The following is a 25,314-nucleotide window of genomic DNA, read 5'->3' as shown; positions in this document are numbered from 1 at the left end:
CCTAGCGGTTGTCCGCTATTCAAAGGACCTGAACGTGTCCTGTCAGCTTGACATCAAGAGAGGGGTGCATCAGGGGTGCATTTTAGCAACTTTTCTTTCTAACCTATATAATAATTCCATAGAGAAGGCCCTTTTGGCGACAAACGCGGATTGTCGCCAGGTAGGCAAGCGTAGACTGCCAGACTCCTATACGTGGACGGCGCAGTCCTCTTGGCGAGGACAGCTAGGGGCCTACATCTGCTTCTGAATTCTTTTGCCATTTTTATGGAGGACTTGGACCTGTTGTTTCATCATGCCAAGTCGTAATTGCTTGTTGTTTCCCTCTGAGGCGGAAGCCGGAGGTTTGTTTTGCTTACTTGCACCTTTTGCTACTAGAAACGCTAATAAACGATTGAGACACGAATTGTTTTTTAAAGCCTTGTAAAATATTTTAATTGGTGCGCTTTTAGATCCCTGTCAGCCCCTAAGGCGAGATTACTTCGCCGAGGCTCGAACAAACTCCCTTCCCACAGCGCCGCTGTATTGAGGCGCAGGGAAGCTATCTACATTACTTTGGCCGCCATCTTCAATTGGGAAGACTGGCCGATAGCTCTGCGCCCCTCCCACCCTCCTCCCGTCCCGCCCAAATCATGTACTTTAACAACAGGACCGCCCGTCCGCGCAGCGGGCGGGCGCAGCGGGCGCGCCAAAGGCGAGCCCGTCTGCGCCCGTCTGCGCCCGTCCGCGCCGGGACCGGGCCCAGGGCCACAACCCCTGCCCCTCCTCTCTCATACAGCCGTAGTACGCTTCTGGAGATCTGTCCCTCTCACGCCCCGCTCTGCTCAAAATACGATTTATCTATCTTGCCTCTGGAGAAACAAACACAATGCCCACAGTGTAACATCGTGCCCGTGTTTGTTAACCCCACTATCGCTGCTAAATCCTCAGCTTTTGAGAGTGACACGCACGTATCCATGGCACTCATTAATGCGCGCTCCCTGAGCAAACATTGCCAGGAAATAGCCGATCTCATCAGCGACCTCAACTTAGATGTTCTCTACATCACAGAGACATGGACCGACGAGGCGTCTGCCCCTGACTATGTAACGGCAGTTCCCTCAGGCTATAGCGCCTATCGGCAGGACAGGCCCAAAGGGAAAGGAGGTGGGATAGCCATCATAGCACGAGACCAATTTGAGGTCCGCTTCTACCAGATTCCCACTATCTCATGCGAAGCTATGCACTTTAATATAAAATTGTCTTCCACCTATAACTTCAAGGGAATACTTCTTTACAGACCCCCTGGGACCAGATCTGCGTTCCTTGCTAATCTAAGCAATATCACTGAGTCTATAGTCACAGAAGACTCCATTACTATTATGGGCGACTTCAACTTCTATCTGGAGCAACTCAGTGATAGGGATACTACTACCCTCATGTCAGATTTAGAAATAATGGGCCTCAGACAATTGGTCACAACCCCTACCCATCAGGCAGGCCACACGCTGGATGGAATTTTTTCAAATGTGGAAGGACTATGCATAACCTCGGTTCTCCCCATGACATGGACAGACCACTCAGTCATTCTTAGCAGCCTCACCATTAAAAGCCCGCGGAAAAAAAGGCTGCTCTTTCGAAAACCGGCACGTTTAAAGCATGGAAGGACATTAACCCCAATGACCTATCATTGCTTCTAAATAACACCAGCCCGGAACTGTCCACCGATCCCAACATCGCAACCAACCAATTCCAGACCTGGCTGGGCGAAGCTACGACTCAGCTGGCACCTACCAAATCCCTCTCAAGAAATAGAAATTCGCCTAAAGCTCAGTGGTATACAAAAGAATTAAAAATCCAAAAACAACTAACTAGGAATAGGGAAAGGCACTGGCGAAGAACCTACGACAGCGAAAATAAGGAAAAATACAAAAAAGCCCTCGCCACTTATAAAGCAATGATAATAGCAGCAAAAAAACATTTTTTCACACTCCACATAGAGACTGCGAAAAACTCCAGTAAACAGTTATATAACCTCGCCAAAACTCTCTCTGGAAATACCCCGGATCTTAATCCACCCCCATCACAAGCACTATGTGATGCCTTATCGGATTTTTTCTTCGCAAAGGTCAATGATATTTACCAAACCTTTAACTCAGACCCGTCCAGTAGTAGTGCTACTATCCCCATGATCACTCCAAAAATTACCACGACCAGTTTTAAACCCCTCACCACTGACCAAATCAAGAGCATAGTAACCTCGATTAAAGCTGGCTCAGCTCTGGATCCATGCCCGACCTCTGTGATCGCTACGGTGCCAGACACAGTAATCCCCATTATCACCTGTGTCTGTAACACTATATTGACATCTGGAAGTTATCCCGATTCATTAAAAAACACACTGATCAAACCCCTGCTCAAAAATCCCGGTCTAGATAAAGGTGAACTAAAAAACTACCGCCCCATAGCGACCTCCCTCTTCTAGCCAAAGTCACAGAAAAGGCTATGAATCAGCAGCTATCGGCCTACATCGAAAGTCACAACCTGCTGGATGACACTCAGTTCGGTTTCCGTAAGCATCATGGTACGGAAACCGCTCTCATCAAAGCAGCTGATGACATAAAAGTCATCCGCGATCAAGGAGGAACAGCTTTGCTTGTTCTCCTTGATCTATCAGCAGCCTTCGACACGGTTGACCACAAGATCTTGGTCGACCGTGTCGAAAGGATGGGTATTCAGCTTACTGCTAGGGACCTACTTGCTTCCTTCCTAGCCAACAGAACCCAGGCGGTTACACTGGGCCCCTTCCAATCAGCTGATCTGTCGCTACCGTGTGGGGTTCCCCAAGGCTCATCCCTAAGTCCGACACTATTTAATATATATGTGTCGGACATTGCCAGTGTCATCAAAGCATACGGGATGAGCCTAACCTCATACGCCGACGACACTCAACTGGTGGTGGCCATAAAGGGTGATGGACAGGAGGTGGCAGAGAGATTCCAAAGAGGGATGACTGCTATCGGTGAGTGGATGGCAAAAAATTGCCTTAAGCTCAACTCCGATAAAACGGAGGTAGTTATCTTCGGTAACCTGCTGCCAGTCTGGTCTGCAGCCTGGTGGCCTTCGGCCCTAGGTACTCCTCCTTGCCCCACGGTCAAAGTCCGAAACCTAGGGGTAACATTCGATGACCAGCTTAATCTCATGGCCCACGCAAATAAGGTGGCGACCAACGCCCATTTTAAGCTCAGAATGGTGAGAAAAATCCTGCCTTATCTACCAGACTCAGCAGCCAAAACGCTAGTCACCTCCCTGGTATTGACATCGTTGGACTACTGTAACGGTCTTTTGCTCAACGCACAAAACAGAGTTACCAAAAAGTTGCAGACCGTGCAGAACGGGGCGGCACGCGTACTGTCCAAAAAACCCAAATTTGCACCTATCTCGGATACGCTGAAAAGCTACCACTGGCTAACCATCCACAACAGGGTAAAATTTAAATCGTTGTGCATAGTCTACAAGACATTACAGGACCAAGGACCCCGTTTCCTCAAAGAGCAACTGATTCCCTATAACCCGCCTAGAACACTTCGATCTACCTCACTCAATCAACTAGTGGTTCAACGCAGTAGAACAGTTTCTTGGGGTGACCGCCGCTTTTCAATTGCGGCCCCTAAACTCTGGAATACCCTACCAAACCACATAAAAACAAGCCCCTCACTTCTTCAGTTTAGAAAAAAACTGAAGACCTGGTTATTCAATCAGTAAATCATGCCTCTGGACAATCGGATCAGGTAGAGACATCATTGCATTTTAGCGCCGAGACGCCCACGGGTAATTGTACGCGCTCTATAAATGTTACTAATAAATAAATAAATAAATAAATTATGCAAGTGGGACCTCGTAAAGCTAAGCAGTTTACTTTTAAACTCGGACTATCATCAATACCGAAGACCAATGTTTTCTCCTGTTTGGGAGTTGAATTTGACGATTCCTTTGAGTTGGTGCCCTTTGCTTACTTGGAAGAAAGGGGATCTATTGAAAGCTTTTGCAGCTGTTTTTAACTTTGCCAGCAGAGTGGGAGGGAAGCCAATAGAGGCTTTTTTGAAGACATATGAAGCCAAATACATCTCAAAGGTTATTTATGGGAGTGAGATATCGGGCCACATTGGGGTAGGGGCAGTGCAAAGTGCTGAAAACTTTTTCCTGCGAAGGGCCCTTTCTGCCCCACAAAGCACTCTGTTTTATGTTGTGCACGAAGAGTTGGGAATGCCTTTTGTCTCAGATGTACTGGCATTCCGTCCCCTGGCTTTGTGGCTTAATATTTGGGCTAAACAAGAAAATACACTTAGCAAACACATCCTACAGGAATGCCTTTCACTTGACCGTGTCTCACGCATCTGATGGCTCCAGTATATAAGAGTTGGCCTCTCCAGGGTAGGTAGGAACTATTCGATAACCCTGAGAGCATATGTAAGAGGGACCTTTCTTTGGTCAAAGAGTGCTTTTTAAGAATGAGCCACTGTGATAGCGAGGGAAATAAGATGTGTAAGCCTAGTGTGTGTAAGTGCAACATGTTAAAAACTGTACAAACTCCCGAACCTTATCATCTAGAGCTTAAAAGCATCCATGATCGTTTTCTATTGACTCGGTTTTGGCTCAACCTCGCCCATTACCTCATGGCACATCCTTGTGGCTTCCACAGAGGCCAGTGCCTCATGCCCTGTGGCTGCAACGGTGAGTCTCCTCAGGACATGATGCACTTTACAATGTTTTGTAGTTTTTATGCTGTCACTAGAAAGGTATTTATAATTCCCATTCTCAAGACAGCGGGTTTTAGGAGGGTGAGACCAGCTCTTATCTTTTTACAACTCCTCTCTAATGACACTGTTTTGCATACGCTTAACTTTTTACGGTACGCTGCTAGACTCAGATCAAGCTGCCATTAACTAATGTATTGTAATTCATGAATTTGTATCTTGTGTTTTGATTAACTTGGACATATTATATATGTCAATCTGTAACTTGGAAGATGTTTTCTCATTTTATGTATGACTTTTATTGTTTTCATTTTATAAAACCGAATAAAGTTTGTTGATAATAATCACTAGTGGATTCATTTAGAGGGTAGCATGGTATCACTCAAAATAACTCCAGGAGTCACAGTCCACACAATGTACATGCGTTGTTCCCCCTACTTCCAACCTTACATGTACCCCTAATCACCTGCCCAAACCTCTCTCTGCTCATGCCAATGTGGTCCTCCGTCAACCCGCAGACCATATTTTTTGGCCACTTTGAAACTGCCCATACAATAAAAATGCTGCAGTTGTAAATACATATCAACTACCATTTGTTGTGTTTGAAACATTTTATTGAATAATAAAACCTAATAAACATAAACTGATTATTAAAGCAAAACAAAACATCAGTTGCCATACACATAAGAGACACAAGTTGTACATAAAAATCAACATACTATAACACAGCAAAGTTATGTAGAGCACAATTCTTAATTCCAGGCAATCTTTAAAGTTCAACAATAGAAACGTTCATAAAGAACAGAAAAGGAAAGAAAGACGGTGAGATGCAGTGATTTCATTAATGTAATACTTCCTACATATAGAAAAACAAATACTAATTATTTTCTTTAAGCAATAAAGTCCTTAAATTAAAAAACTAAGAGAAATATATTGAACAATGAACATTTCATGTGTAATTTGAATTCAATTTGAATATTTTAACCTCCTCAGCATTATTTGACTCATGATTACAACCTGAATGTTTTCTGGAAAGGAACCGCCACATGGGGTTCGAAACCCATCTTTTCCAACAATATGATTAAAATGATAAACTTGAATTTCAATTCAATTTATTGATTCAGGCCTTTTTGAAGATCAACAATTTTAAATATATACAAAATCCATACACATTTTTAAAATGATCACCTAAACTTGAATTCAATCCACCTTTTGATTAAACACTTCCCATTCCAGCAAGCTTGTACAGTGGTTATTGTCATCTGCTCACCTACATTATGCTTAATATAAATAGTGCACAATGTCGGCGTTTGTGTCTGCCTACAACGTGGACCTGATACAAATAGCAGTACCTACAAGGTGGATGTTACAATTCAACAAGAGTCTAAGATAGTCTAGCGCAACTGACTTTGCATCAACATTACGGGGCATCAGTCTTGATGGCAAGCCAACTTAAAACTTATCAGTATTGTATATATTATTATCAGAGACTATACTTGCCTCTTGGATACAACTTTACAACAGAATTTTTTTAATTTTCATTCAGTTGTGTGTATATAATAAAACAACCTACCTACCATAATCGATCTATCTATTCATCTTTTTGGGTTCTGGAGTAGCATGCTACTTGCCGAAAAGCGCTTCAACACTTCATCAGGGGTAGCAAGCACTATATAAATGCAAAACCTTCCATCTTCTATCCCTCCACTATCTTTTTCAACCCAACATGTCCAGCTCCCAAAATATTTTCTATATTTCCCTATACTAATTCACCACTAATCATTTTTGGATCCCAGAGTAGCGTGCTACTCGCCGAAAGAGCGCTTCAAAGTTCGTCTGGGGTAGTAAGCGTTATATAAATGCAAATACATTACAATTACTGTTTACATCGGGCTGCACTAACACGAGGATAGCAGTAGAGTGGGGCTTAGAGTTTATCTGCCCAGAACGAATCATACTACAGAAAGTGTGTGAACAGTCTATATATTGTGTGCCAGGCAGATAAAAAACTGCATACAATATTTATCTTAGAGTCTATTGGCTCAGTCAAGGCTTCTATTTTTAATACAATTCATGTTTGCAAGCACAAGGGTAGGAAAAAAGCTTTCTAAATACACAAAAGAAAATTTAATGTGTTTGAAAAACGTTCCGGCCCACACCCATCAACCATATAGCAGGAAGGATACACTGTGAATGCAATATCCTCTGTGGAAATGTGTGCCTTTACAGGACTTACATTTGAATTATCAAAAACATACCTCCTCCCAAAAAGAAAATGTTACAAGGCCAACTGGAAAGTAAATGTAAAGGAATAAATAGGCACTGTATCAATACTGAAGGCATTTTTCACAAACAGGGGTTAAATGTTTCAAAAGGCAACAATTCGATGAACCAGACTACCAAAGCACAGGAATGCGGTCTCCAGCTCTGGGTAGGATTCCTGTAATGATGCACGCGCCGCAGGGAACAGATACAAGGGGCACGCAGCGTTCTCGTAAACTACCTTGACCTATATGGTGCAAAAATCTAGGCGCTTTCATTATTTGTTATTAAAACACATAGATATAGAAGACAGACCCCACGCTTCGGACCTCAAAAGAATGGATTCTTAGGCATTCTGAAATTTTTTTGTGCATGGAGGGATTTAAAATTAACTACATTGACTGCAAAAGGTCAGAGGGCACGACATGCTCCGGAGTGTGCATGACTTGGTTCCCAGAACTCCTTGCAAGGAGCTTCTGAATTTGAGTCTCCACAGAGCTGCTGCGGGATCTCTGATGGGTCAGTTCATGTGTCCAAGCTATTATGCAATTCATTTCTCCTTAGTTAATGCTCAGAAACCAGCAGACGAGGTCCATTTTTCATGGGTTCGTCGTACTCCAATCTGCCATAATTTACTAGGAACAGGGTGATAAAAAAAAGAACAACGATCGGTCAGCAGGTTTTACAGCTTTTTGTTAAACACTGAAAAGGTCCCAAAGAAAGAGAGGGAAAGGCAGAAAAGAGGAAGGTGACAAAGAGAGGCAGCAAGGATGAACAAGCGAGGCCGCGAGCGCCAGGTCGGCGGCGAAAGTGAAAGTGCCACATTTGGAGCAAAAGTGCACCAGGGCCAGCGCGACCTCCATCTGTTTCCAATTACCGCGACAGCGAGACGCGGGCATGATAACTGGAAAAAGATGGCACTGCTGCTCGCTCCCGAGCTGCCTAGTCCAGGGGTGAGAGAAGGCGGGACATGCACCCCCCTTTGGCCAATTGCATGCTGTCTTTCTTAGAAAGACAAATGTAAAGGCCGATAGCTAGTGATAAAAAACAAAAAGCACACGCATGGGCGTGTGTTCAGAATTTAAAGCACTTACTAAAAGCCTTGCAGAGCAGCGCATGCACGCTGGCTCAGGCGAGACCGAAAAATGGTGTACGAACGAATATAAGTATACAGAAGGGTTTTAATGTACAAAACCATCCATTGATCATATTAATCTACATAGAGTGGTGAATTTACTGGTGGTACCTAAAAGAATACATACATAGGAAATATAAGAATAGTTTGAAAAAATCTAGGTCAGGCATTTGAACATCTGTGCAAGCGTTACATATCAAAGCTATTCAGTCCAGGACATACAAAACCATCTGAACGGGACTACCGTAAACTGTATAGTCAATGTCTGTTATTCTTCGTATATGTGAAAAATAAAATCATTTTTAGACAACAAGATTCACTACAATAACAATATACTGTAGAAGGGTTAATCATCTGACGTTGGGAAATGTGCCTCAACTCACCGTGGCATGCGGCTCAGGGTGACTCTCCGCCCTATCAAATAATTATAGGAAGGGGAGCATGGTAAGAAAATAAGTCTTTTGGAAGGCTGTAAGTGTTCTAGGCATTTCACAAACAAGTGCAAAGATAAAGTGTGCCCATGTAGATTAAAAACCATCCAAATACTCATAGGCGGTGTCTGCAATAGTGAATTATGTATTTTCGTATGGCTGTGAAGTCCCTAATAGGTTCCCCAAGCATGTATTCAAATGTCACTAAGGTCTACCGAGACAAGCGGGCAGCGTAATGGTGTTGAACACTAGGGGGAGACACACCAAGACCATAGAGGCAGTCGTGTGTCTGCCTTGAAGTTTGTGTATCAATGCATTTGATGGCTTGTGCTTCATAACAGGCGTGTGTTAAGGTGGCGCAGGGTGAACAAAGGCAGAACCTAGTGCAGTATCTTCCATAGCAAACGTGGTGTTATAGGGAAAAAAAAGACTCTTAGAGCTAGTTGGCCTAACACACAAGTACAGTGTGCTTAAATTTCAGAAGCAACTGCCCCATCAAAATATGCAGCGGTAAGGCACATGATAACACTGCCTAGTTTAAACATAGATGCAACATTCTTCAAGTAAAAACAGCGGACGTGTTTGATGTGCACTGCAATAACAAGGCTGCGATGCAAAGGAGGAAATGCGCTTAAAATTGTTGACCTCAGCACGGGTGCAGCATGCTTTGTTTTCAAGACAAAACACCTGCCACATATGTACTGAGAGCTTTCCTATGACATGAGATAGTGTGCTTTGAAACCTCCATATCTTCAACACAAATGCAACATTCTTTACGTTTTCATAACAAGAAAAAAAAGAAAAGACGCGCTCAAGGCACAAAAGATTCAAGTAAAACAAAAAGGTAGGTTCAGGGACCCATTTCTGCATACAAGGAACAAGCTGCTTCGGTGCAGAAACAATTACAGATATAACAAACGTAGGGTCAGAGACCCATACCTATATACGGGGAGCCAGCAATCCGTTATACCACTGCAGATGAAGGACGGTGCCCAGAGTAATTGTTTTTTGCTTGAATAGAGGATCCGGGGCTAGCTAAAGCCGAATTTGGTGTGTGGCTACTCACTCAGGTTGTATAATCGAATCACTCTGATGCAGTCACGTGACCATGTGTACTTGGGAAATGTAGTCCCAGGCCAGCAGCATGAATCTGAATGAACACGCACTAAATGCTGAAGGCTTTCGTGCCTCTGTCACATGCAGCAGGGTTCTTCTTGTGGAATAGAATCACTAACGATGGGCCTCCATCGAAGTTAAATGCAAATGCCACGATGTACTGGCATGTGTTTTTAATGGGTCAGCGCCATAAACCCAAGGGCAGAAGACCCATTAGGAAATTCAGCACACCCGAAAATCAGATTGCTCATAGTAGAAATGAGTGATGGGTGTGTAAACCATGTCCCTTGTGCTACGCATGTATCCTGTTGCAAGCGGTCAGCCCCATATGTCTAAGGGTATAGAGAAGTCAGTGCACCCGACTCAGAGTGCCCAGGCTTGTATGGATAGGTGTATGATGCCCAACGGACAGTCTGTTACAGGTATCTGGTGGTGGTAATCTTCTTCTGAGCTTATGAGAGGACAATAAAAAAAAATATATATGAAAATATAGGAAAGAACAGGCAGTGTCCCTGGCACATATTCTATGGGACCTGGTTATCAGGAGCCATAGTTCTATATGGTTAGCCATACGTATTCTCTTGTATGTTAGGTGACCTGTGGCACTGCACCACACACCCTGAAGAATTGCTCACGTGGAAAAGGTCAAGTCTAATGGGGCCGCCTCCGCCAGAGAAGGGACAACTCCCTTGTTCCTATAGCAACCAATCGAGATTTGGTACCATCCTACATGGACAAGGGAAAATGGTGTTCAGGCCCGGTCCTATCCCAATCACTGCTTTTGTTACCATGGTTTGTCTGTGCCAATTGGGATTTCAGTTATATGTGTATATCAACGGTATTTTGGTCATCTGTCGAGGTGAAGATCAATCTATCACTACCATCGAAAAATCGATTTGCAAAAACAAAGAGTGTGGCATGCCAATGACTGCTTCCACAACAACTTCAAGAAATTATTGTCCTACCTTATGGTCCCTATTAACTGGCACAAATAAAATTTTCCTAAAGTAAACAATTGGTTTAATAAGGAATTCAGACTATCAAATAGATATCTGGGTAAGGCACTTTGCACAAAGGACATCACAGAAATCAGTCTGGGTGGAGAGAGGTACAAAAGGGCCCATGCTCGGGCTACGAAAGAATGGGAGGAAGAAAGATGGCAGGAACTCAAATTGGCTTGCTCTCTTAAGAACTCCACCAGGTTTTGGGCACTTGTAAAGTGGAGGGGAGAGATGTCTCTGCTTCACCTCTGCAAAATAACATGTATCCCCAGACCTGGGTTGATCATTTCAACAATCTTTATTCAGTAAGTCCATTTAATGAGCCGGACACTGTGCTGGGGACTGTGTAAACAGACAACTCTATAGCTATACCTGGCTCTTTCCTTGACCTGGCCGACATCCTCAGCTCTGGATGCAATAACCAGAGGTAGGGCTCCAGGATTAGTCAGCATTCCAGCTTATATCCTTCTGCTAGAAATTCGGAGCACTGAATTATTTTGATGGTGTGTTTTCTTATGTCGCTTGAAACCATCTCTACCGCTGAATCTTTTCTGACATTTAGAGCACTGATAATTATTTTACCAAGTGTGGATTCTCATATGTTTAGTGAGAGTAGATTTACAGCTGAAACATTTTTGGCATTCGGAGCACTGATAAGGTTTTTCCCCAGTGTGGGTTCTTATATGCAGAGTGAGACTTCTTTTTTCAATGAAACATTTCTGGCATTCAGAGCACCTATAAGGTTTTTCCCCAGTGTGGGTTCTTATATGGTGAGTGAGACTGATTCTTTCACTGAAACATTTGTGGCATTCAGAGCACTGATAAGGTTTTTCCCCAGTGTGGGTTCTTATATGCTGAGTGAGACTGCTTTTTTCACTGAAACATTTGTCGCATTCAATGCACTGATAAGGTTTTTCCCCAGTGTGGGTCCTTGTATGTTTAGTGAGTTTGCTTTTTTCACTGAAACATTTCTGGCATTCAGAGCACTGATAAGGTTTTTCCCCAGTGTGGAATCGCATATGTGCAGTTAGAAGTGATTTAAGTTTGAAATCTTTTGGGCATTCAGAGCACTGATAAGGTTTTTCCCCAGTGTGGAATCTCACATGTGCAGTTAGAAGTGATTTAAGTTTAAAATCTTTTGGCCATTCAGAGCACTGATAAGGTTTTTCCCCAGTGTGGGTTCTTATATGCTGAGTGAGACTGGGTTTGTTTCTGAAACATTTCTGACATTCAGAGCATGGATAAGGTTTTTCCCCAGTGTGGGTTATTGTATGTCGAGAAAGACTTCCTTTGTCGCTGAAACATTTCTGGCATTCAGAGCACTGATAAGGTTTGTCCCCAGTGTGGGTTTTTATATGCAGCGTGAGATGGCACTTTTCACTGAAACATTTCTGGCATTCAGAGCACTGATAAGGTTTTTCCCCAGTGTGGGTTCTTGTATGCCGAGTGAGCCAGCTTTTTTCACTGAAACATTTGTGGCATTCAGAGCATTGATAACGTTTTTCCCTAGCGTGGATCTTTGTATGCCGTGTGAGACTACTTTTTACAATGAAACATTTCTGGCATTCAGAGCACTGATAAGGTTGTTCCACAGAATGGGTTATTGCATGTCGAGAAAGACTTTGTTTGTTACAAAACCTTTCTTGGCATTTAGAGCACTGATAAGGTTTTTCCCCAGTGTGGAATCTCACATGTGCAGTTAGAAGTGATTTAAGTTTGAAATGTTTTGGGCATTCAGAGCACTGATAAGGGTTTTTCCCACAGTGGATTCTTGTATGTTCAGTGAGTCTGATTTTGTAACTGAAACATTTCTGGCATTCAGAGCACTGAAAAGGCTTCTCTCCAGTGTGGGTTCTTCTATGATGAGTGAGACTGTTTTTGTAAATGAAACATTTCTGGCAATCGGTGCACTGATAAGGTTTATCCCCAGTGTGGATTCTTCTATGCCGTGTGAGAATGAATTTGTCAATGAAACATTTCTGGCAATCCGTGCACTGATAAGGTTTTTCCCCAGAGTGGGTCCTTGTATGATGAGTGAGTCCTCTTTTGTCACTGAAACATTTCTGGCATTCAGCGCACTGGTAAGGTTTTTCAACAGAGTGGGTTAATACATGTTGAGAAAGACTTTGTTTGTTACAAAACCTTTTCTGGCATTCAGAGCACTGATAAGGGGTTTCCCCAGAGTGGATTCTCATATGTTCAGTGAAATAAGATTTACGGCTGAAACTTTTTTGGAATTCAGAGCACTGATAAGGTTTTTCCACAGAGTGGGATAATGCATGTCGAAGTAGACTCGGTTTGATACTAAACCTTTTCTGGCATTCAGAGCACTGATAAGGTTTTTCCCCAGTGTGGATTCTCATATGCTCAGTGAGATAAGATTTACGGCTGAAACTTTTGTGGCATTCAGAGCACTGAGAGAGGTTTTTCACAGTGTGCATTCTCTCAAATTCAATGAGATGAGATTTATGGCTGAATCTTTTTTGGCACGGGTAACTTTTTTCCTCAAATTGGGATATTTTGCTTTGATTGAGGCGGGTTTGAACACTGAATTTGTTCTCACAGCCCGTGTTTTTATAAGGTGTATTCATAAAGTTAATATCTCTACATTTAGTTTTCTCTTGCTTATATGCCACGGTAAGAGTGAACCCGATGTTAGATTCGGGCTTGTTTAGATAATGTTCAGCATTTATCGCTAAAAGAAATTGTGTGTAATCTTCTTAACACTTGAATTGAGCAAAATATGTCTGGAAGCAGCCCTGTAACACCTGTTGAAATGTTTCTAGCAGATAATAGTCTTTTGGTTATAGCCTCTCCGGCAGCAACTTATTTGTGCCTGAAGTTTTTCTCACATCTATTGTATAGGTTCTTAGCAATGCAGTGATATGGTGTTAGTCTGATATTTAATGATTAAACTGAGAGATACCTGTTTGCACTGACGTAATGGCAGTAACTGAGAACATTAGAACATGCACAGTATTGTAGATCATCAGTTGCAGAACATCAGTTCCTTCTACCCTCTCTATGTTTGGTGTAAGGTTAAGGTTTGTAGTGCTGTAGACGAGGATTTATGTACATTAGCTATAGCGCAACAGTGCTTACTTAATCAGCTTTTACAAATCACTCCTGCACAACAGATTATGTTGAAGCGATTTACATAGAATTACAGAACAGTACACAATAAAAAGGAAAGAATCTGAGAAGGTCATGAACACAATAAAGTGGTAAATTTTTAAGGTTTTCGTAAGAGTGAGCAGAGTGGGTCGAGGTGTAATATCCCGAGGCAGATAGTCTAAAACTTGTGTAACTGGTTAAAAATGGTTGTTGAACAAAGGTGATTTTCCAATCTTTTGGTTGGTAGCATGTCAGCTTCGGAGTCTTCTTTCAGCGTCTTTTCTTTGATTGGCTGCAGAAGAAACCTTTTGTTATAACTTTCTTTTATGCAGTGTGTGCTTCCTCTCTGGAATTACATGATGCTTTAGATTGACGTTATTCTGTCATGCTGAGACAATTTGTCTTTCTGATAATATTTCAGATGAGGATGCTGTGATTGGTCGTTCTGGGATTATTTCTGAAGCTGTGTGCACAGATATGACTTTGCTCTGGGTTAATGAAATGCAAAATTAGAGACTTCACTTACAGTTATAGTACTTTCCTCAGCTCCCATTTCCTCGCCACACCGAGATTTTGGAAATTGTGTTTAAACTTAGAATGCTGGATGTCCATCAGTTTTTCAAAATAATCCTTCTTATGGCACTAAAATTCAGTTGCCTGGTGCTAAATCTTGCTTGCTTTCTTCGTCCGTAATTTCAATCACCTATAGTATTAAAATTAAATAGTCAAAACATGTAAATTTCCCCCAAAAATAATTTCCAAGCCATATCAACGCAGCATTGCAGAATTTTGAAAATGTTGAGCTGTTCTACAGACAGAGAAGAGTGAAGAATGGTAGCCTGAGAGTACTTGAATGTAGGAGTGAGGATTTGTAGAATTTTCAACATTTTATTAAGCTCACAAAGGATACCTGTACCCTATGGACTTGTAATATAGAATCCCAAAGGCAGAAATTAAGGTCATATGGACTGGCACCAAACAGGCATTTAAAAAAGAATACTATTAATTAATTTTTAAAGTAGATTTCTGGGACGGGAATTTCCCCTCCACGGACAACAGGCGTATTCCCCTGCCCTGAGTTACCACCTACTTGTATCTGGTGTTCTGACTTTTGAGTTTGGCCTCTGCTGCACGCAAATCTATTGTGTGTTTTGAGGACTATGCCTAGACCTATCTCTCAACTATGGTCCAGAGTATGAATCAAGGGCAATGAAATTAAGGAGTACTTTCATGTGTTCATTTTATTCCACCTGATTATCAGTCGTTAGGCTTTTCTGCACCTGGATTTAGAGAAACAGGACACCATTTTTTTCCAGACAGAAAAATTAGACTGAAAAGACCCACAAGACTCGGTGCAGTAGAAGCAGCCAAGACTCATGCTGTTTTTTACAAACTGGGGGAAACACACAATTCTTCCCTCTGTTAGAAATATCTTTCCCCTTCCCTCCCCTGCTTCGCCCATCTCCCCCCCCAACCAACCAACCACATGCATATATCTACCTCCTGCTTAAAACAAGTGGTAAATGAAAGCAGAAAAACAGTATGAAATAGTGAATGGCATGTGGTTTGAAAGGCAGAAGAATCTGTTCCTCGTGGCAACTCCCCAGTACATTGCGTCAAAACTGTAACTGCACGTTACTGGGATAAATCTACCACAAAACAATTACATGAGATTTTTCTGCCACCCCAGTACTGTGCAACTTCTAACAAGGGACTATAAGAGATCTTGGACCGGTCCTGTGACCTGGAGGGTCACACCAAGTGTGCCCTCATTTAAGGCAGAGGACTGTCATGTGTTTAACAGCTAGAGCGGTGGTGGCAATGCACCCTGTTGTAAGGATCAATAGCCTGATTAGATCTTTGCATCATGGTCAGTGGAGTGGCTTTCTACTGACACACCCATGTAATGCTCCATTTCTATACCTGTGCCCAGACTTTGCAATAACATCAAGTGCATGTTTACGGTGTTGGTGTGCGTAGCATAAATGCAATGTGAGAGTGTGACAGAGTAAACACCATCTCCTGCCTGCCAGTTGTGTATACAAGTGGGACCATCTTTCCCTCATTTATACCAGAGTTCAAAGTCCTCTGTTACCAAGGAATAATGTGCTCTACAAAGTAAGCAGGTGCCTGCTGTGGCACCAGGGATGGTGTCAGCCTGACAGTTTATCTAAATTGAATGGACATCACCTGTAGGCTGAATTACTTAATGGAAAAGCTGTGTAACTGTCCACAAGAGCCTAGAAGTCTGCCTAGAAGCCTGCCTGTCTGGTGAGAAAAGGAAGGGAGTTTCACTATCCAGCAGGAGGACAAGGCTGTCCTGGAAAAAGCAAGGTCCGACACATCCTCGTTATCTGTAGGGCGAGCCGGAAAGCCATCCAGCAAGACCAGCTAGTCTGAGGGATGCCAAGACTCTCCCAACAGTTCAAGGTAGAAAATAAAACTCTACGACAACATGATTGTTGAGGCCCAGTAGGACGATTGTGTGCTGCCAACGGGCCCATTCAAGGTTGCATTTGCCAAATTCCTAACACAACAAAGTCTGAATCTACTGACTTGAATGTGGGCTCAATTGCTGATGGTCAGGCCTCCAGAGGGGGCTGCACTTACAGACAGGCCAGGTGTGACTTGCTACCTTGGGACTGCTGATCTACAGGCAACTGCAAAGAAAAGAGAGTGGGTGCCCTACTGAATGCAGCACTATATCCAGGACAAAAGCGCTCCACAAAACCTGCTGGTGGGTCACTGCTCTCGCGAGTCTTCGGAGGTGCCATTCAAATGTCGGGAAACAGGAAAGAGACCCAGACAAGACTGACTCATCCTGTGAAAGGGTAAGACACTTACGACAGAGCATACACGCATTGGGGGTAACTGGAGTGACAGAACTGACCCTATACTATATTCATGATACTCATAAATGCCCCTAGAGCGCAAGAGGGTATCAGAACTGGACGCACCTGTCTGCAGCACATGGTAGTCTGGCATGCCTGCACTATCTTTTCACCCGGACTGTCCATAAAGATGACTTTAGGGCCGCTACACACATAGAAGGGGGAATCTCAGACCATTTGCTGGTGGAGGTGCAACTCGATGGTCCGGTTGGTATGAATTAGGCGACTAAAAACGGTTCTGACATTTGCAGGTGGGTCACGCTCTGCAGGGTAACATCTGGGAAGGGGGGGGAAGTTGCCTGAGGCATCCCCACTGGAGGACCAGCTGCTAACTAATCCCCTGACCGAAAAAGCAATCTCAACCATCTATAGGAAGTTGATCTACAATTCTCTGGATCCCTTGGGACTATGCTGTTACCACCTTGCATACAATTGTAGAAACAGCACGCATTAGGAAGAATTCAGCCCAAGCAGCTGAATTGATAGCTCTGACTAGAGCTTGTGTATTGGCTAAAGGAAAAAGAGTGAATGTGTTCACCGATAGCCAATACGCATTCGGGGTAGTCAATAGTTTTGGCCGCCTCTGGAAGGAAAGAGGATTCTTTACCTCACACGGTACTAAAATACAGCATGGCCAGCTAGTAAATGACCTCTTAGAATAACTTGCCTTGCCCACTCAGATAGCGATTGTGAAGTGTAGTGCACATAAGAGGATCACTGATGACGTAGGTGAAGGAAATGCTTTCGCGGATCAGATAGCAAAAGAGACAGCTAGAGATGTGACAAGTCGTATGTATTTTGCTGGACCTGCCAGATGGGTCAGTCAAGGAGGAATGTGTGAGGACACAATAGAAAGTGTGAAAATGATTCAGGAAGAGGCTACAGAGAAAGAATTAAGTAAGTGGAAAGATGGTACGGGAATGTTAGATGTGACGGGGTGTTGGATAGAATTGTCGGAACATCAGCGTTGGCTGCTAACAGACGCCTATGTACTTCCAGTAGTGACTATGGCGCATTGTCCAGTCCACATCAGAGCGAAAGGAATATGCAAGCTTTTGGCTATGGTATGGCAGAATGCGGGAATCCCTAAATGTGCAGACAATCTAGTTAAGCATTGCATTGTTTAATGCATAACCCAGGAAGAGGGACACCAACTCCAGCAGGCCATTTTGCTCCCCCAACATATCCTTTTGAGGTGTTGCAGATAGACTACATTCATATGGAGAGATGCAATAACCTAAAGGATGTCCTTGTGGTGGTGTGCGCCTTTTTCTAGATGGATAGAGGCCTACCCCCTAAAGGATAATACTGCTTTGTCTACAGCAAAGGTCCTTCTGAAGGAATACTTCCAGAGGTTTGGTTTACCTCGAATTGTCTGGAGTGACAATAGAAGTGAATTTGTGGGCCAAATCATGCAGAAAGTATGTACAGGTCTTGGTATTAAGCAGAAATTCCATGCGGCAAATGACCCTCAGTCAGCGGGTTTGGTAGAGTGCTATAATGGCACTCTCAAGCTTAAACTTGCAAAGATACAGGCCAGCACGGGTCTTGCCTGGGCCGATGCTTTACCTTTGGCTCTCTTGTCCACCCGAACAGCTGTTCATTCTCGTGTGGGACTTCGCCAATATGAAATTGTGTTCAGATGCCAGGCTAATGTCTGGGGTGTCCCTAGGCCCAAAAAGTACTCGGATATAGAGTATCCAATGTTGGTTGATTATTTGCATGACATCACCACTAAATTGCGTGTTCTCCATCAGCAGGTACAAGACGCTTTTGCCTCAGGCCTCTTCTGATCCCGGGCACACCATCCAACCTGGGGACTGGGTGTGTCTGAAGAATTTCCAAAGAAAAAAGAATATGGAGCCCCGCTGGGGACCGCCAAGACAGGTCCTGCTGACGACACGTACAGCCGTGAAGGTTGTTGGGAAAAAGAACTGAACTGCATTCATGGTGTGCACTGCAAAAAGGTACCCTTGCCTTTGCCTTTTGACCAGTGGGTCCGCGATGGTATAGGTGATTTTGAAGGAGAAAGGGTCCCCCGGTTTGTACCTTGAATGAACTCGGACTGAGAAGGAAGACGATGATGTTTTGCAAGAAGCTGTACCATCGCATCTCAAAATAGATACAACTGATCCAGAGACACTTTTTCAGGACCAGACTGCGCCGAACAAAAACAAATACAATCTTTGGCCTAGAAAGACAAGAGACATTTGAAAACTTTTCCTTTTTCTGAACTTACATTTCAAATTTTGAATTGCATATATATTTTTTTCTCTCCTTTCCTGTGTGATACTGGAATCATCCAATTTAAGTTGCAGGGTCGTGGTAGGAGACTTGGTTTGTGACCAGAGTAGTGGAAATAGGCCTGCAGGACCTGTAGTGTCATAGGACGGCTAATAACCACAACTAAGTGAGATAGGAAGATTGCCACGAGCAACACTTTAGAGGATGAATTCTGGTGAATCGGAAAATGATAAAAGAGCAGAAATGAAAAAGAAATATTGTAAAATATTGTTTAGTAGATGTGGCGTAGTATTATGTGTTTTGATTTTTCTATGTGTTTTATTAGCTTGTGTGGGTTGGGTTACTCACACTTTGCAGCCAATACCTGTACCTATACCCACCTCTCACCCTATATCTTTTCACACTACTGTCTCCCCGCACCAGCTACGTACCCTCTCTGAACATGAACAGACCAGGAGAACGGAATACTTTAACAATTCATTCATACAGTTGTTGCATCAGCATCAACTGGTCACTAACACCACCGATTGTTGGGTCTGTGGGCTCATGCCTCACAGCACGGATAAGGGGATGCTATTTTTAGTCTTGCCGTTTTCTTATGAAGGATCCTCCTGGGCATTTCTGGCCATGCTTTCCAACGCATATGAGCACCAACCTCGATACCCTGTTAATACTGATGTTTGGTCACGAACCCTTGATGAAGGGAATAGTAGACCATGACAAAGAATACTGGTGAAGGTGGGAAGATCCCACCTGACGAGAAGCAAGCATATGATGGTTGGAACTTGACCCGATACAAAAACAGCCTTACAGATAGGGCTGGACGAAAAAGATCTCCACCCGTTTGGACTCTACCCCGTCGAGGCCATTACTGTTTGCAAGGGAATGGTCAGAATGTCAAAGCCCAATTAGGAAAGAGCACTTGTAACCATACTTATACTTTTTCATCTCAGACTTCTGCTCTGTTAATACCAGCTCAAGGTACATATTTTGTCTGTCACATGGTTGCCGATACATTTTTCGGGATCGTGTTATGTGGCTTTCCTCCTTCCTCCAACATATACAGCCCCACACGGCAGGACAAGAGGGAGGGGACTTTATCAAAGGACTCCTCCAATTTTGGGGCCCTATGGCTAATAGCGGAGACATCAGACACCTTATTCGCGTTGTCGAGGCTACAGTAAACAATACGGTGGGGGCATTGAGACCTCACCGCTGAGCTTCTGGCGGACTGTCTCGTAACTTTACAGAACAGAATGGTGTTGGATGTTATTCTTGCAGATAGAGGCGGAGTATGCAAATTGATTGGGCCTAGCTGTTGTATTTACATACCAGACAACGCCCCTACAGTATACCTAGCCACTTTGTGAATAGGTCTGCTTTTCCCTGGAGACCTTGGTTTTGATCGAAGGCAGGCAGTCCTCCCAAGGTTCTGGAGGTAGCTGGGCTGCAAGACGAGTTGACTTTTGGTTCAGGATCATCCAGGGATGCAGGCAGGCCAGTAGGGCTGGGACCATGTCCGGCTTTCGAGCTGGGTACTCGACAGAATCCGCGCTGCTTCTTGCCACTGAATCCATCAGGCAATTTGTGGATGCAGGTCAAACGGTGGCCTTGATCCTGTTGGATCTAAGTGCCGCCTTTGACACTGTAGCCCATCACACGTTGGTAGTGTCTGAGGAAGGGTGGGGTATCTGGCAATGCCCTGAATTGCCTACAATCTTTTCTGTCGGGTCACTGCTTCCAGGTGAGACCGGGCAAACACTACTCCAGGGTCATCATGCTGAACCAGGGAGTGCTGCAGGGCTCGACCCTGAGCCCGACCCCGTTTAATCTCTATGTAGCTCCCGTAGCGGAGACTGCTGAGGGGTCGGGATCAGGGTGGTATCCTATGCCGATTAAACGCACCTGGTGGTCTCCCTGACCCAGGCACAGGAGTTGGCTGCCTCCAACTTCATGGCATGCATGCAAGAATTGGCTGCATGGATAGCTAAGAACTGCCTGAAGTTGAATAGCAACAAGACAGAGGTGCTTGTGGTGGGTAAGGCCCCGACTGTGTTGTCATCGGCATGGTGGCCCCCAGGACTTGGGGGGTCACCTACGCCCTGTGTGCAGGCAAAGAACTTGGGAGTTTGGTTAGATCCCAGTCTTTCCTAAGACTATAAAACAAGACGGGTAGCAGGCGCCTGTTTTGGGATCCTGAAGGTCCTGCGTTAAACCTTGGACCTACTCCCTGTAGCGTCTAGGAAGACTCTGGTTCATGCCCTGGTGACGTTGCGCCTGGACTATGGTAATGTCCTTTATCTAGGCGCAACAACCAAGTGTATGCTCCGTCTGTAGGGAGTGCAGAATGTGGCAGCCCGCCTTATTTTGAGGCGTCCGAGAAGGGCATCGGCTAGGGCAGCCCTGGCCGCGTTACACTGACTCCCAATTAAAGAAAGAGTCACTTTCAAGGCACTTTGTGTCTGTCATCGGATCCTGCAGGGAAGGGCCCCTCCGTCGCGGTCGGATCTCCTGACCCCCCTATGTCCCCACACGTCAGCTGAGGTCAGGTGGGGTAGGATTGGTGTGCGTACCCGCCATTAAGAAAGCCAGTAGTGTACTGCCAGTGTCAATGGAACAAGCTAAGAAAAAACGGTGCAGAAAACCACAATAAGTGTAAATAATGCACGAGTAGTGTACTGCCAGTGTCAATGCAACAAGCTAAGAAAAAACGATGCAAAAAAGGCTGGCGACGAGTAGACGGACCATGTCGCGGGAATAGAGGCCAACGCTATCGGAACGAGAACGGAGATTCAAGCAGCCAAGATCAAAGGCAATCAGACCGGGAATGTTCACAGCGGACAGAAGTGGACGACCTCGACCACGGATAAAACTGGAAAGCGGGCCGATCAATAGACACCCAAACATAGATAACGCTGCAGACGCGCCGGCTTTGGACACTGGGCTGATGCGGGCCATGGAGGGAAGGGAAGGTCTGCGCTTCTCCATGGACTTTCTACCCCCTTCACGCAAGTACACTGTTCTGGGTTGGGATGAAGCCCTCTGCTGAGTTGGGGTAGCGGGAAGTTCAGAGTCCGTCGGGCAGGGAGGCAGGGTGGGAGGGTTTGACAAGGGGTTGGGAAGTATGGGTTCCGAGTTTTTTTGTTCTAGTTTGTAACGGCAATGATAACATGGTGGAATATCCCCTGGCTGACAGGTTTCCACATAACATGGTTGGATTACGGCTCACGCTCATCAACTACCGCATCACACACCCCAGTTGATTGTACCCAGGACACAGCCCCTGAAGCTGAGGTGACCCCGTCACACTACTCACTTGGAATGTACACAGGCTAGGAGACAAGATTAAGAGAGGACTGGTGCTACAGGCCCTGAAACGTCAAGCTCCCACATTGGCACTCCTGCAGGAAACACACCTCACAGTCACTGAGTGTAAGGCATTAGATAGATGGGGTATAAGATGGTGGTACACTCGGAGTTCTCGTCGGACTCCAGGGGAACGGGTATCCTGGTGCGGAAAAACTCTTCCTTCATAGTAATCCAAACCAGAAAAGATGATCAGGGGAGATTTGCAGCAATACAGGGTCAATGGGAAGGTAAGCTTATTAATGTGAGATCAGTATACATCCCCCCGGCGCTCCACACAGTGGCATTCCCAGCTCTTAGTGAATTTCTGCCTGCCCTGCCGGAAGGAGACCTTATTATCGGGGGGGGGGGGGAGTTTAATGACACAATGAATGCTAACTTAGACAGATATCCAATGGTGACGCGGGCACCTGGAGTGTCTCGCTTGTAGAGTTTCGCAGAGGCACTGGGGCTGGTTGACGTATGGAGGCATACCATCACACAACGCGACAATACACGTTTCATTCAAATGTACACATCAGTCTATCTAGAATAGACTATTTTTTGACATCGGAACCAGTCCGCAGAAAGTTGATGACATTACGATCAAACCCAGAGGTATATCAGACCACTCACCAGTAGTGTTAACCTTCTCCTACCACCACATGTCCCGTAAGAGGCTTTACTTTATCTATCCCGGATACTTACAAGTCCCGAAAATTTTAAAAGAAATCCGCAAAGCCACGAAATACTTCTTTGGGGAAAACACTGCATCTGTTGGTTCCCCGTCAGTTTTATGGGAAGCTTACAAGACTGTAATTAGGGGGCAGGCAATAGTCTCCAATACGGGACACAAACGAGAAAAAAAGAAAGAACTAATGGATCTAGAGCTAGAATTACACTCAGCCGAAACAGACCACTCGACGGACCCCACACCTGACTCGACGCACACTCTGCACCTCAAACAACAACAGTATAGGGATCATCTGCGAAGAGAGACGATGTCCAACCTCACAGCAACCAGACATAAGGTATATGATGTAGGGGACAAGGACGGGAAGCTCCTGGCTTGGCTTGATCGGTAAGAGCAGAGCACTAAGGGAATAGCGCACCTACAGGCAGCAGAGGGACAGTTCACAACAGACCCGTGGGCCATTATACGCACATTGGCAGGGCATTTCCGAGATGTTTATACATCGGCATCGGGCATGTCCGAGGCCGAGGCAGCAGCCTCCATAAAAGGTATAGAAATGCATAAAACTAACGCAGGAGGCTTCCTTGGAGCTGGAGGCGGATCTCACAGAGGACGAGTTGCAAGCCGCAATCTTCTCGCTGCAGTCAGGCAAAGCGCTGGGACCCAAAGGGATCCCGATAGAATTATATAAACAGATGGCGGACACTATCAGTTCACACTTACTGCGAATGTACACCGACAGCTTAGATAGAGGCGAACTGCTGCTTGACCAGCGACTGGCCACAATAGTGGCTATCCAGAAACCTGGTAAACCTCTGTCAGAGTGTACCTCTTATCGCCCAATATACCTGCTCAATGCGGAGGCAAAAATGTTTGCTAAAGTACTGGCAAAAAGACTGATGGCACACCTCCCGCATTTAGTTCACCCGGACCAATCAGGCTTCATGCCAAATAGAAACACTGCGCTAAACCTCAGACGCTTGCATGGAGCGATGGCTCAAGCACCAGCCCTGTCAGATCCGGCGGTTGTCATATCCCTAAATGCGAGGATGGCTTTTTATATGGTGGAGTGGAGTTACCTTTTCGCTGTCCTTCCTCATTTGGGATTTGTCCCTAAGTTTTGTGTGTGGATCCGCCTACTGTACACCGGACCACTGGCGTATGTAACGGACAATGGGCACATATCGAACGCTATACCACTGGCGAGAGGAGACCTGCCGGAAGGAGACCTTATTATCGGGGGGATTTAATACCACAATGGATGCTAAGTTAGACAGATATCCGGTGAGGACGCAGGCACCTGGATTCTCTCGCTTGCAGAGTTTCGCGGAGGCACTGGGGCTGGTTGAATTTGGAGGCATACCCATCACACAACACAACAATACACGTTTCATTCAAATGCACACAACAGTCTATCTAGAATAGACAATTTTTTGACATCGGAAACCAGTCTGCAGAACGTTGATGACATTACGATCAAACCCAGAGGTATATCAGACCACTCACCAGTAGTGTTAACCTACTCCTACCACCAAATGTCCCGTAAGAGGCTTTACCCTATTTACCCCAGATACTTACAAGTCCCGTAAATTTGGAAAGAAATCCGCAAAGCCTCAAAATACTTCTTTGCGGAAAACACTGCATCTGTTGGTTCCCCGTCAGTTTTATGGGAAGCTTACAAGACGGTCATTACTTTGGCACCGCATCGTGTACATTGGGAGTTTGTTGCATCTTTTGAGTTTCACTCACGCTTGTTAAGCGGCACTGCAGAATTCCAACACCGACGAACGTCCATGGCAACTGAGTCTTGGCAATGATTTCAGCGCGTTGATCTTCGTCAAGACGTTACACAAGTCAGCGCGTTGATCTTCGTCAGGACATAGCACGCTTACGTCTGATGTCATCAGCAGGCATTTTTATCACCGGGGCAACTGTTCTTAAACAAAACACGAACAAATACGGTGATTTACATCTAAAGACTACACGACATTAAATGCTTCGTTTTTCTTGTTTTCTACAGTTTAACACTACGCAGCAATTTATTCTTCATTTTCTGGTAAACTACAAATAAACACTACGCAACCATTTATTCCTCAAAGTTAGCCAGCTTCTCTTCCTGGTGTTCTACGAAGAAATACTACACGGTGATTACTCTTCATTTCAACGCAAAGGACAACTAATGTGGTGTTTCTTTACAATGTGGTATTTAATTTTTTTTTAAATGATAGGGTATTTTCAAATGATATTAATATGTTAAGAGTCATAGTATAAAAATTATCATTCTATTACCACACAATATATAGTTACACATTTAAAACTTAGTTGATGCATATATACTGTATTTAATT

At 44.5% G+C, this 25,314-nt stretch overlaps 1 long non-coding RNA gene across 2 annotated transcripts in view; it reads right to left on the bottom strand.

Annotated features, from left to right (window-relative positions):
* The window catches only part of LOC144806685 (uncharacterized), a 62,885-nt gene extending 38,055 nt beyond the window's left edge, over positions 1 to 24,830 (bottom strand). The window contains exons 1-3 of one of the 2 annotated variants that reach the window (XR_013605881.1): positions 24,716 to 24,830; positions 14,319 to 14,495; positions 7,517 to 7,630 (exon numbers count right to left, since the gene is read on the bottom strand). This is a non-coding gene — a long non-coding RNA (uncharacterized LOC144806685). Of the gene's footprint in view, positions 1 to 7,516; positions 7,631 to 14,318; positions 14,496 to 24,715 lie in introns of those variants that run through there. The other variant, XR_013605880.1, reaches the window with a different exon arrangement.
* Between the last annotated feature and the right edge of the window lie 484 nt (positions 24,831 to 25,314).

The sequence above is a fragment of the Lissotriton helveticus genome, unplaced genomic scaffold (assembly GCF_964261635.1).
Source record: "Lissotriton helveticus unplaced genomic scaffold, aLisHel1.1 SCAFFOLD_511, whole genome shotgun sequence".
Lineage (NCBI taxonomy): Eukaryota > Metazoa > Chordata > Amphibia > Caudata > Salamandridae > Lissotriton > Lissotriton helveticus.
The sequence above is the reverse complement of the archived record's forward strand: the minus strand, read 5'-3'. Positions and strand labels throughout refer to the sequence as shown.